At 43.5% G+C, this 13,445-nt stretch overlaps 1 non-coding gene across 1 annotated transcript; it reads left to right on the forward strand.

The window, feature by feature from the left end:
* The first annotated feature begins 12,755 nt into the window (after nt 1–12,755).
* Nucleotides 12,756–12,866, forward strand: LOC130488523 (U6 spliceosomal RNA). The gene has a single exon (XR_008933818.1). It is a non-coding gene; the product is annotated as a U6 spliceosomal RNA (small nuclear RNA).
* The last annotated feature ends 579 nt before the right edge of the window (nt 12,867–13,445 follow it).

Genomic DNA, 13,445 nt, shown 5'->3' on the forward strand with positions numbered 1-13,445 from the left:
TCACAGAGGTACTTGGGAGATATAATATGCAAGGTCACAGCCTGCTTCGTTTGCTTTGAGTTTTCTTCGTCTCCATCTCTCATTCCCATGCAGGTGATTCTCGGGTAATGTATGAGCTCGGGTTGGGGTGGGCTGTGAGGACTCTCTTGGGAAAAAGTTGAATGTGGGCGTATGATGGAAAGCCTAAATTGCTTCTGGAGCAAAGAGGGAAGGCCCTGTAGGTTGTAGAAGGCACGTGCTATCTTGTGAGTCATTCAGTTGCTGGCTCAGTTCATAGAAGGGTCCTGAATATTGGGTGAATTGTGTATTGCTTATATACAGAGTCACCCAGTTTGAATGTGATGTTTTCTATGTGGCATTTCACGCACATGTTCCTAAACCCTATCCTGATTTTTTTCCCAGAAGTCAAATGCCAGTAATGAACTCTAGAGTTCTAACTGTGACCATGGGCAAAAACGCATGGTCGCTTTAGCCTCCTTAAAGGGAGACTGCAGCCAAGAAATCAGAAAGAGATTGAGACTGGGAAGGGCAGCCATGAAGGAGCTAGAAAAGATTTTGAAGTGTAAGGATGTGTCACTAGCCACCAAAGACTAGATTGATTCATACCATCATATTTCCTATAACTATGTATGGGTGTGAAAGCTGAAGAAAGCTGATAGGAAGAAAATAGATTCCTTTGAAATGTGGTGTTGGAGGAGAGGGTTACGGATAGCCTGGACTGCCAAAAAAACAAATCAGTGGGTTATAGATCAAATCAAGCCTGAATTGACCCTAGAAGCTAAAATGACTGAACTGAAGCTATCGTATTTTGGTCACATCATGAGACGACAAGAGTCACTGGAAAAGACAGTCATGCTAGGAAAAGATGAGGGCAGCAGGAAAAGAGGAAGACCCAACAGGAGATTGATGGACTCAATAAAGGAAGCCACAGCCCTTAATATTGTCGAAGGCTTTCACGGTCAGAGTTCATTGGTTCTTGTAGGTTATCCGGGCTGTGTAACCGTGGTCTTGGAATTTTCTTTCCTGACGTTTCGCCAGCAACTGTGGCAGGCATCTTCAGAGTAGTAACACTGAAGGACAGTGTCTCTCAGTGTCAAGGGTGTAGGAAGAGTAATATATAGTCAGAAAGGGGTTGGGTTTGAGCTGAGTATTGTCCTGCAAAAGTATTGTCCTGTAAGTATCAAGATAATGTGCTAATGAGGGTATGGTATGTTAATATGGAACCATTGTATCCTGAAGTGATCTGTTAATGTGTGTAATCCAAAGCTAATCTGTATGGCTATTGTTGAATGTTGTCTTTGTCTGGAGGTTTTTCAGGGCAGGAAGCCAAGCCTTATTCATTCTTAAACTCTCCTCTTTTCTGTTAAAGTTGTGCTGATGTTTATGAATTTCAATGGCTTCTCTGTGCAATCTGACAAAATAGTTGGTAGAATTGTCCAGTCTTTCAGTGTCTTGGAATAAGACCCTGTGTCCTGTTTGTGTCAGTCCATGTTCAGCCACTGCTGATTTCTCAGGTTGGCCAAGTCTGCAGTATCTTTCATGTTCTTTTATCCTTGTTTGTATGCTGCGTTTTGTGGTCCCGATGTAAACTTCTCCACAGCTGCAAGGTATACGATATACTCCTGCAGAGGTGAGGGGGTCTCTTTTGTCTTTTGCTGATCGTAGCATTTGTTGTATTTTCTTGGTGGGTTTAAACACTGTTTGTAGGTTATGTTTTTTCAAAAGTTTCTCCATCCTATCAGTGACTCCTTTAATAAATGGCAAGAATACCTTTCCTATGGGAGACTGTTTTTCTTGAGTTTTCTGATTTTTGTTTGTTTTAATGGCCCTTCTGATTTCATTCTTGGAGTAGCCGTTTGCTAGCAGTGCGTGATTTAGATGATTAGTTTCTTCCTTGAGAAACTGTGGTTCACAGATCCGTCTTGCACGGTAAATTAATGTTTTGATTATTCCTCTTTTCTGTCGGGGGTGGTGGTTGGAGTTTTTGTGTAAGTAGCGATCTGTGTGAGTTGGTTTCCGGTAGACCTTGTGACCTAACTGAAGGTTTGATTTACGGATGACAAGGGTATCAAGAAATGGGAGTTTACCCTCAATTTCCTTTTCCATGGTAAACTGAATGTTTGGATGGATATTATTAAGATGGTTTAGAAAGTCCATTAATTTTTCTTCACCATGGCTCCAAATGGTAAATGTATCATCTACGAACCTGAACCAGACTGTAGGTTTGTAAGGTGCTGATTCTAATGCTGTCTTTTCAAAATATTCCATGTAAAAGTTAGCTATTACTGGACTGAGTGGACTTCCCATAGCTACTCCATCAATCTGTTCATAAAATTCTTGATCCCATAGGAAATAACTTGTTGTCAAACAATGGTGAAATAAGGCTGTTATATCTTCTGGAAAAATCTGGTTAATCAATGAGATTGTGTCTTTTACTGGAACCTTGGTAAAGAGGGATACAACATCAAAACTGATTAATATATCCTTTGCATTGAGTCTTAACGGACTGATTTTGTTGATGAAGTGAGTTGAATCTTTGATGTAAGAAGTGGTTTTTCCAATGTGGTCCTGTAGGAGGGTGGTCAAATATTTAGCTAATTCATATGTTGGGGAACCAATGGCACTCACGATGGGTCGGAGTGGAACGGAATCCTTATGAATTTTAGGTAGTCCATATAATCGTGGTGGTTGTGCTTCAGTCTTGCATAGTTTTCTGTGTGTGTCGGGATGAAGAGTGGAATTCTTGATCAGAATGCTAGTTTTCCTGGTAATTTTGCAAGTTGGATCTCGTTTTAGTTTTTTGTATGTGGCAGGGTCCAGAAGTTCCTCAATCTTCTTTTTGTATTCTTCTGTTTTCATGATCACTGTGGCATTGCCTTTGTCAGCTGGTAGAATAATGATTTCTGGATCTGCATTGAGGGTCTTGATGGCGTTTCTCTCCTTGCGTGTTATATTGCTAGCAGGGGGCTTTGCTTTTCGTAGAATTCTTGCTGTCTCTCCTCTTATTTCCTCAGCATCTTCTTCAGGTAGATTACGAATGGCAGATTCTACATTTGCAATGATGTCTTCCACTGGAATTTGGGTGGGAGTGACTGCAAAGTTTCCTCCCTTAGCTAAGATGGAAGTTTCTTCAGGTGAGAGTTGTCGGTCTGTCAGATTGAAGATAATCCGTTTGTTGTCAAGTTTTGGACTGTGTTGTCTTCTTTCCTGTAATTTGTTAAACTTTTGCTTCTGTCTGGAAGTATGGCTGGTTAACCCCTGTTCCATTTTTCTGTAGGTGAGATTATCAATCTTGTCCCAATCATGGCTTCTCATTTTGTGGCTAGTATTGATATGTAAGGAAAACAACTCCTTGTCTGTGGCAGCAAGTTCTCTGCGGGTAGTGTGAATTCTCTCTCGTAAGAGAGCCCGTTCTAGATGGTCATAAATGCGGTTAGCTCGTGAAGTTTTAAAGATTCTTTTACTTGTGAGAAAAGATGGAATGGTTCCAGTGTCTCTGCATCGCAGTAGAAAAGTTAAAGAACAAAGTAGATGTGCTTTCTTGTTCCGAAGTGTTTCCAATCTCCGGGTCTGTTGAAATATTTCCTCCCCGTAGAGGCGTTCAAAATATTGTCGAAGGCTTTCACGGTCAGAGTTCATTGGTTCTTGTAGGTTATCCGGGCTGTGTAACCGTGGTCTTGGAATTTTCTTTCCTGACGTTTCGCCAGCAACTGTGGCAGGCATCTTCAGAGTAGTAACACTGAAGGACAGTGTCTCTCAGTGTCAAGGGTGTAGGAAGAGTAATATATAGTCAGAAAGGGGTTGGGTTTGAGCTGAGTATTATCCTGCAAAAGTAATGTGCTAATCATTGTCCTGTAAGTATCAAGATAATGTGCTAATGAGGGTATGAGCAACAAAGGACCTGAGGGAGGGAAATTGGTTCAGAAATCTTTATGGGGGGCTCTCATTTAGTTTACACAAACAGCAGATGAGAGATGATAAAACCTCATGCGGTTGGTTCACGTTGTAGTTAGGGAAACCTATTATGTGTATGGAGTTTTATAAGATGTCCCTGTGTGTAGAAAGTGTGGCTTGAACATTGGTTCTTGTAGATTATCCGGGCTGTGTAACCGTGGTCTTGGTATTTTCTTTCCTGATGTTTCGCCAGCAGCTGTGGCAGGCATCTTCAGAGGAGTAACACTGAAGGACAGTGAGAGACACTGTCCTTCAGTGTTACTCCTCTGAAGATGCCTGCCACAGCTGCTGGCGAAACGTCAGGAAAGAAAATTCCAAGACCACGGTTACACAGCCCGGATAACCTACAAGAACCACAGCCCTTAATTTGCGAGATCTGAGCAAGGCTGTCAAAGATAGGATATTTTGAAGGACTTTCATTCATATGGTCGCCATGAGTCGGAAGCGACTTGACAGCACTTAACACACACACACATTCCCTGTTTCAGCCAGGATTCAGCCAGGATCGAATGCACGTTCGGCGAAACGCATGTGTTTGATCCTGGCTGAAACAGGGAATAAAGGTGGCTAAAGCGACCATGCGTTTTCGCCCCATGCCTCCATGTTTTGCTTTCCAAGCTATGTGAGACCATCCTAAATCTTCACGCGCTTCCCCCTCCCCTACAGACATTCACAAAATCTAAAATAATGCTTTGTTGCAGTTAGCGGATACAAATGTCACAGTATTTTGATTGAGGATCCTCAGTAGCAGGGTGACAGCTCTAAAATATCAAGCCAGTGCACTTTTTCAGTGCTTCTACTCTTTGGCAGTTTGTGAAGCCTTGCTTCAAAGTTGCGACAACCAGAGACATATGAGAAGCCGGTCTTTTGCAGCTGCACAGATAGAGCGTAGGACGACTTTCGACATGGAAATAAACCTCAGAGAGGCATGGAAACAGTATCAAGGCTACATTTTAATACTTTTAGCGCTTTCAAGATTTGTGGTCGCTATTTGCCGCTATCATATTTGTTGATCCCTAAAGGGGGGACAGTACATCGCCGAGCTGTTTTTTGCAAATTTCACTCTATGTTTTGAGTAGTCAGTGGGTTGTCTAGACACTGTTGTGTCTAGGCAAGCCATGTTGTTTTCTTAGAGGTGTTTAGAAAATGGCGTTCATTAGCATTAGTCACTGAATTTTTCCATACAAATGATGTTCTCTACAAGGATTGCTGTAACCTTGAGCACAAAGCTTCACTAAAACATGAGCCAGTGGATGTGGTTGAAATGACTATCAAAGAATAAAGAATGGGCATTTTGAACAGCACAGTTCTGATGCCACCTCAGCTATGTACAGCCTGGCTAGACTGTCTCAAGCAAGTCAATGTTCTCAATACATAAGAACATAAGAAAAAGCCATGCTGGATCAGACCGAGGTCCATCAAGTCCAGCCGTCTGTTCACACAGTGGCCAACCAGGGGCCTCTAGGAAGCCCACAAGCAAGACGACTGCAGCAGCACCATCCTGCCTGTGTTCCACAGCTAATGTACAAAAAGACACCTCTGTGTGTATATGGTATCCTGACTGGAACCTTTGCAAGATGCCTTAAGAAAGCATTTTAACTTGCAACAAGAAATACAAAATAGATATGAAGAGGGATTGATGAAGTACTGGAAACGGCCATCTTCCTCTTCCTCCCTGAACACGGAGATATCTTGAACATACCAGAACATACTTACCTGAGTACCCTCGTTCTGCACCTGGAAAACAACAATAATTCATAAGTGTGTCAGATATGGGACTGTACAAAGGATTTATACTGATCTGTTTGTTTCACATTGTTGAATACAGTTTTGTAATTTGTTACAATAGTCTGGACATACCTTTTCTTCTGTTTTAAGTTTTGGATAATGTGTTACACAGCACCTAATATATTCAGCATGCTCCTCTGATCCTGGAGAGAATAGGTGTGCATGACTAGTAGCCATTTTGACTAGTAGCCATGGATAACCCTCTCCTCCATGAACCTGTCCACTCCCCTCTTAAAACCTTCGAGGTTGGCAGCCATCACCACATCCTGGGGCAGGGAGTTCCACAATTTAACTATGCTCAGGTCTGCCATTTTTTAAATAAGAGAATAGTAGTGTTCTGCTCTACAGGACCATTGTAAAAGGTACAGAGCTTTAAGCATTTGTAGTCTGTTTTCCCTGTGTTTGGTCGTCAGACTCTCTTATTGCTGGAGGAACCAGCAAGCATGAGAAGCTAGGAAATTAGAACACAAAGGAAGTAATAAGAGACATCAGCCAGTTGCTGAATCCAAGAAGCCAGCAGTTACTATGCAGCTGCAGAAGAACAGCCCAGCAGCCCTCAACAATGCTTAGATTTATGGAGCAAAGCAGGCCTACTCAGAAGTAAGCCGCATTTTCATCTACGGGGCTTACACCCCAGGGAAGTGTTCTCAGGATTGTAGCCAACACGCATTATGAAAGCTTGTAGGTCAAACACGTTCTGGATAATTTGGACTTTTACGCAGTTGAGGTGCTATACATGGTACATTACTGGAAAATCACATCCATCAATTATATTTATAGAATAGCATAATAAATCATTCCAGTGACATTTTGTGAATAAGTAAAATGTGTCAGGAGGTGATGGCTAGGAGTGGGGCTTTAGACTGAATCCCTGATTTCACTGCCACTGCCTAAACTGGTAAAATGCACCCTGGCCACATGGACCCGGACGTATTCTCTCTTGTGGGCAGAGCCCTCTGTGTCAGGTCAGAGAACAGGCCTGGCCTTTTTACAGTTTGCAATGTGGCCCAAAATGCTATTTCATCAAGATGGACACAGCATGTACACATGCCAGAAGAGGGGAGGGGAGAGACCGAGACCGAGAAATCAGCACATGGATCAGCACCTTAGCCATCGGTCACAAGTCACCCATCACTGAGGCATCTCCCTACTTTCTCATCTTACCTTTCCTCTATACACTCGGCTCTCTTTGTATCACTTTTTGGAGCCATGAGCAACAAAGCAAAATCCTTGGCTCCTGCAGAGAGGCAGCATCGTGTAGTGGTTAAGAGAAATGGACTCTAATCTGGTGGACCGGGTTGGATTCCCCACTCCTCCACATGTGCGGCGGACTCTAATCTGGGTTGGTTCCCCCACTCCTCCACATGAAGCCTGCTGGATGACCTTGGGCTAATCACAGTTCTCTCCAAACTCTCTCAGCTTCCCTTCCACTTCACAAGGTGCCTGTTGTGTGGAAGGGGAGGGAGCAATATTGTAAACTGGTTTGATTCTCCTCAAAAAAAGGTAGAGAAAATCGGCATATAAAAAACAACTCCTTCTTCTTCATCTTCTTCTAAAAATTTATTGGTTAAAACCCTTTCTTTCCCCAGAGTTTTGAACCGGCCCCTCACTTTCTGCTTGGTTCAAAAAGGGAACTCCTCAGTCCTGAGTGTCAGGTTCTTCACTGAATGCAAGATCCAGTCAGGATCTTGACATGAGTTCAGGCCAGGGTCTGGCTACAAGTCAAGTCCTTGGTTCTCAGGGTTTTGAAGCTCTTGTGTATACTGTAGGGCTGTTGAAAAAAAAGTTCAGTAAAGTTCGGCTTCGACAAAATTCGGCCCTTTTAAATTCAGGCCGTGCCGAATTCCGAACTCCCCTGCTTTGGATCCCTGAAATTCGGCGGGAGATCCGGAGTTCGGGGGAAAATTCGGCCGGGTCTTTGAAGTGCTGGGCGCCGCCTGCCCAGGCGGCGCTCACCACTTCAAAGAGTCGGGAAGGGGGCGGGGGGAAGGCTCAGATCTGTTTAAAGCCCCCCCCCCGCACGCCTTCAGGGAAGCCCCCTGAAGGTGCGGGGGGGGGGGGGCTTGGAATAGATCTGTGCCTCCCGGCCGGGTAAAACTCCCATGCATAAATGACACTGGAGAAAATGGATGCTTTGTAGGGTGGACTCTATGGCATTATACCCCACTGAGGTCCCTGCCCTCTTCAGCTTCCTTCCTCAAAACTTTAGAAGTTTCCCAACTTGGATCTGGCAACCCTCCCCTATCCCCTGCCAGGGGGGACTGGGCAACCCAATCTGAGGCAGAGGACTCCTTCAGAGTGTTGAGTCCGCTAGAAGTTGTCATTTTCTATATTCATTACTGTGACACCTTTGTTGATTTGCCCCAACTATCTGTTTTGTGCGTACTTTGCAATAAAACTGAAAAGGGCTGTATACAGCTTATGCATTTGTTTCCCTCTGGGGCATGCAAAGTATTTTCAGATCATGACTCATAGCTGTTTGTAGTACGTCGAGAACCATAACTGCATGCAGCGGTGCTCACACACTTTATTTCTGCATATTATTTGTTTATAGAAATGTGAATTATGCAATCATTATCAGATCCGACCAGAGATTCAAACAACTACGCAGCTACCCACAGATGTTCATGACGCCAGTGTGTGTGAGAACCTGGAAATATCTATGAGAATAACATCCCCAGCTTCAGATTGATAAATGAAATAACATGTATAAAACTTTTAGGAAGTATATATGAAATTCTGCCCATCCACACTTTTCTCTGTGTTTTGGGGTTCTGATCTTGATGCTCAGTCTTTGTTCCACAGTGGCACTGAAGCATTAGTGATTTGCACTTGTTCCCTATAAGCTTCTTACCAGAGCGGAGCATTCTTTGGGTTCCCTCTCTAATAGAGACAAGAATGATATGAATAATACGGAAATTTCTCATGCCGTTCAGCAGTTTAGAAAATATGAATCATGTAATCATAGAGTTGGAAGGGACCACCCGGGTCATCTAGTCCAGCCCCCTGCACAATGTAGAAAATTCACAACTACCCCACACCCCCAGTGACCCCTACTCCATGCCCAGAAGATGGCCAAGATGCCCTCCCTCTTATCATCTGCTTAAGGTCACAGAATCAGCATTGCTGACAGATGGCCATCTAACCTCTTTTTCTCTCACCAGAAACCAAACTTTCAAGTAGAAAAACAGAATTTCAGATGGAGAAATTATTGCCATTCTTTCAAAGCTGGGCTAGTTTTCTACTTGTGGTTTGGATCTAGCAATGAGCATGCGGAAACATGCACTGATTTAGTGCCATTCCACTTGCACAACATCTTGCTCAATATTTAAAACTTACCTCCCTATATATTATTGTGTCCAGAAATTGGTTGTGTGTGATCTTGTACAAGCAGAAATATAAGCAGAGATACCATAAGTCTGACTTAGTGCATTACCACTTAGCACAAGCAGAAATTTTTGCATTGGGGAGGGGCTGTGACTCAGTGTTAGAGCATCTGCTTGGCATGCAGAAGGTCCCAGGTTCATTCCCCAGTATCTCTAATTAAAGGGACAAGGCAAATAGGTGATGTTAAAGACCTCTGCCCGCAACCCTGGAGAACCGCTGCTGGTCTGAGTAGACAATACTGAATTTGATGGACCAAGTTCTGATTCAGTATAAGGCAGCTTCAGGTGTTCATGTGTGACTTTGATGGACCAAGGGTCTGATTCATGGGTTCATGTGATCCAATGCTGAGTATGTTTCATGCAGGGAGCATTCAAGACTATGGTTTCCCCAGATTTGCAGTCTAAAATGGTATGATCTGGTCAGGTTCCACCTGGCCTCCAGCAGGGGATGGGGGTAGGGTTGCCAGCTCCAGGTTGGGAAACACCTGAAGATTTGGGGGTGGAGCCTGGGAAAGTCAGGGATCTCAGTGGGGTACAATACCATAGAGTCCACCCTCCAAAACATCCATTGCCTCCAGGGTAACTGATCTTTGACTCTGGAGATCAGCTGTAATTCCGGGAGGTCCTCAGGTCCCACCTGGAGGCTGGCATCCCTACTTCTACTGCAGGGCAGTACCACAAATTCCCACTTTACTTTGCTGCATGTAGATTGTGTGAAGCATTAGGAAGGGAATAAGCATTAGGGAAGGAATACACACGTTTTCTCATCGGGAAGCCATGAATGACTGGGAGTTTCCTGGGGTGTGCTTCAATATCATAAACACACTTTTTGAAACAGTACTTTCTAAAACAAGACAAAAAACTCCCAATTTCTTGTGACCGAATCAGATTGAAGTGGATCTAGGCTGGAATTGTGTGTTAGGAGGAGTATGATGTAGAGGAAGCGGGCAGAATAGAATTGCAATATTTCTTAGTCTGCTTCCCACAGATACTGCAAGTTCTTTTGCTATCCTTGTCAAAATGGATGCATATAAACCACCCTGCCAACAAACGATTTTATTTCAAGCCCAATGTTCAAAAGAATGTAGCAAACTAACCTAACAACAAACCACTGAACAAACATTCTCTTGTGATCTTCCTTTCAAAGAGTGCATCAGACTTGGTGCACGACAAGGGAAAAGACATTGTTTTGTAAATTGTGGTTTCATCTGATGTTCTTTTGGCAATCGATTCGAAGGCTTCTCGGTATTTATTAGGCGGTGTTGACTCGCCTGCCAATTAACTTCTGGGAACAGTTCAAAGTGCTGGTTCTTACCTTTTCAAGCCCTGAAATGGTTTTCCCCATCCCCATTTCCCTCAACAATATTTGCATATAGTTACATGCTTTTAAAAATTATATCAATATCGGCAACATGGCTGTTACGACAGATGGTGTGGGAAGGAATCAGTGGGGGACTTGTTTACTAGAAGCAATCCTGGGTCGCAGTGGGCCTTTCTTGCAATATTCATGGAGATCTTTTTGTAGCCTCATCCAAGGTCTTCACAGGATTGAATTTATTTTCAGCCTGGAAGTGCATGGGTATACTTAGGGAGCAGGCAGCAGGAAAAGAGGAAGACCCAACAAGAGATGGATTGACTCTATAAAGGAAGCCACGGCCCTCAATTTGCAAGACCTGAGCAAGTCTGTTAAAGATAGGACGTTTTGGAGGACGTTGAGTCATAGGGTTGCTATGAATCGGAAGTGACTTGACGGCACTTAACACACACATACCTGGGACACCATCAGGATGGGGGAGGTGGGACAAATCTTCTTTCTTCTCCTAGTAACACCATTAACTTCAGCCACTGAGAATGAAGAATGGTTCTACCTGGGAAACCCCATCTTGGGTTGTCCTTTTTAGGCACGCTAAAGTGTGAGAAAATGTTGCAACACAGATACAGTATTCTTTGCATGTAGAATATTTTAGCTGCACATTGGGTAAACTGCTGCTTAAATTGCTTCTAGTTGGAGTTCTACTATCACCTGTGGGTCCTTCAGGTCCAAATTCTGCATGCAGGTGATACTGCTGCTTCCTCGTGGAGGACAGATCTATCAGTGGCTACTAGTCATGGTTGTATATTTATTATTAATCCAGAATTTTATTAACCTAGTATTTCCTTTTATTATGTATTTGTGTTATCCTTGACAAGTTTGTAATGGCCTATGGCTAAATGCAAATAAAACCATTCAGTAGTACTCGCCATGGTGGCTAGAGGGAACCTCCACATTCAGAGGCAGTCAACCTCTGAAGACCAGTGCCAGGAGGCAACATCAGGAGAAGGCTTCAGCCCAGGGTTGCCAGGTCCCTCTTGGAAACTGGCGGGAGGTTTTAGGGATGGAACCTGAGGAAGGAAGGTTTGGGAAGGGAAGGGACTTCAATGCCCTAGAGACCAATTGCCAAAGCGGACATTTTCTCCAGGTGAACTGATCTCTATCGACTTGAGGTCAGTTGCAATAGTAGGAGATCTCCAGCTAGTACCTGGAGGTTGATGACTGACAAGAAAAAAGCACCGATGCTGTAAAGGGGATAGTCATAGGAAAAAAACACCAAGGAGCTCAAAAGTTTAATACAAGTGTTCTTCAGCATATTCGTACGAGCTTTGAACTATGATTACTACCATTCCTAAGAGGCAAGGTTAAGACACGAAGCCGTTTGGGGCAGAAAAAAAGCTGATTGTGCTATAAATATGCTGAAGAAGCCCCCTACGGGCGAAAACATGCTAAAACAATCCAGAAGGCGTTCCTTTTCCCTTTCTGGCGTGAAGACTTCTCCATAGCCATTGTCGCTACAATTAGCCTACTGGGCAATAATTATTCATGTCGTTGTACTGTGCATGAACTTTAACAATGCCATGTGCATGAAAAAAAGTGAATAACAAAGACACTTTGTATTTTGTATATGTTTATATCATTGTTGTTGTTATTGTATATGTTGTATGTATTATTGTTGCACTTTGGTGGTTTTTTCACTTATACAGTCTGTGAGCAATGTCTTTGTCCTTTTTATTATTATAATACAACACTTGTATTCAACTTTTGAGCTCCTTGCTGTTTTTTCCCCATGAGTACCTGGAGGTTGGCAACCCTACCTCAGCCTCAATGCCTGTTGTTGGACCTCCAGAGGTACTGGTTGGCCACTGTGTGAGACAGGACACTGGACTGGATGAACCACTGGTCTGATCCAGCAGGGCTCTTCTGATGTTCTTATGAAGGCCTTGGTCTCTATGCCCTGTTGTTGGGCCTCCAGAGGAACTGGTTGGCCACTGTGTGAGACAGGATGCTGGATGAGTTGAACCTTCACTGGTCTGATCCAGCAGGGCTCTTTCTATGTTCTTATGTCCTCAATGGCCCAAGAGTTGAGATGCAGCCCAATCCAATGCATGTTTGATACTCATCAGTGTAACTTGCAATCTCCGATGGGGCATATTCCCAGGTGACATGTAAATTGCATAGCAATCCAGGTGACTTTCCCCCTTTGATCTTCCAATGGTGCCAATCCATTTGTTATTTAGATACGTTGCATTCCATTCACATGGAGCAGGATGCTATTAGCTGGTCACAGAACTGGATTTACGCACCAGCTGAGTGAGCGCGACAACTTCAGCAGCTCATATACTGATAGTGGACCAATACAGACAAGGTTAGCATGGCCCTTGCATCAGGATGACATGCAAATTTGTGAAGCATTTCATTTTTTATCACTTTTTAAATATGACGCTATTGAAACTTTGTCTGGCAACCTTTTTGATTGTGTGAAGGTGGCCCCTATGAGAGATCTCTGGATTTGGTTGATGCTTTTTAAAATCTTCTCCAGCTTCTTGCTAGCTTTATACCGATTTTGGCATTACATTGGCTGTAGCAGAAAATTTGGCAGAAGTTGCTGCTATGCGAGGGTGGAAATAGAGGGTGGTAACAGAGGGATCTGTGTTGTCCAAGACCGTTGGGTTGTAATTTAAAATAAACAGAAATAAAAATAAAATTTGAAAGGCTAAAATGTTTAGATGGCTATTTCTAGTAATGCTGTGGAGTCTCTTAAATTTGACATAATTTAGGGACTCATATCTTAATCCAGTTCTGGCTAAAAAATTCTGAAGTGTGATACATGTGGTTGCCCTCTTGTGTGAATTGGGCAACACATGGGGTTTCCACCCATTCATTTGAACCAGAAGGGCTCCAACTCTATGTAAATGAGGTTGCCAGGTCCCCCTCACCACTGGCAGGAGCTTCATTGTGGTGGGGCTGGGATGGGGGATGATCGGCACAATAACGTCACTTCT

This window comes from Euleptes europaea, chromosome 16 (assembly GCF_029931775.1).
Source record: "Euleptes europaea isolate rEulEur1 chromosome 16, rEulEur1.hap1, whole genome shotgun sequence".
Taxonomy (NCBI): domain Eukaryota; kingdom Metazoa; phylum Chordata; class Lepidosauria; order Squamata; family Sphaerodactylidae; genus Euleptes; species Euleptes europaea.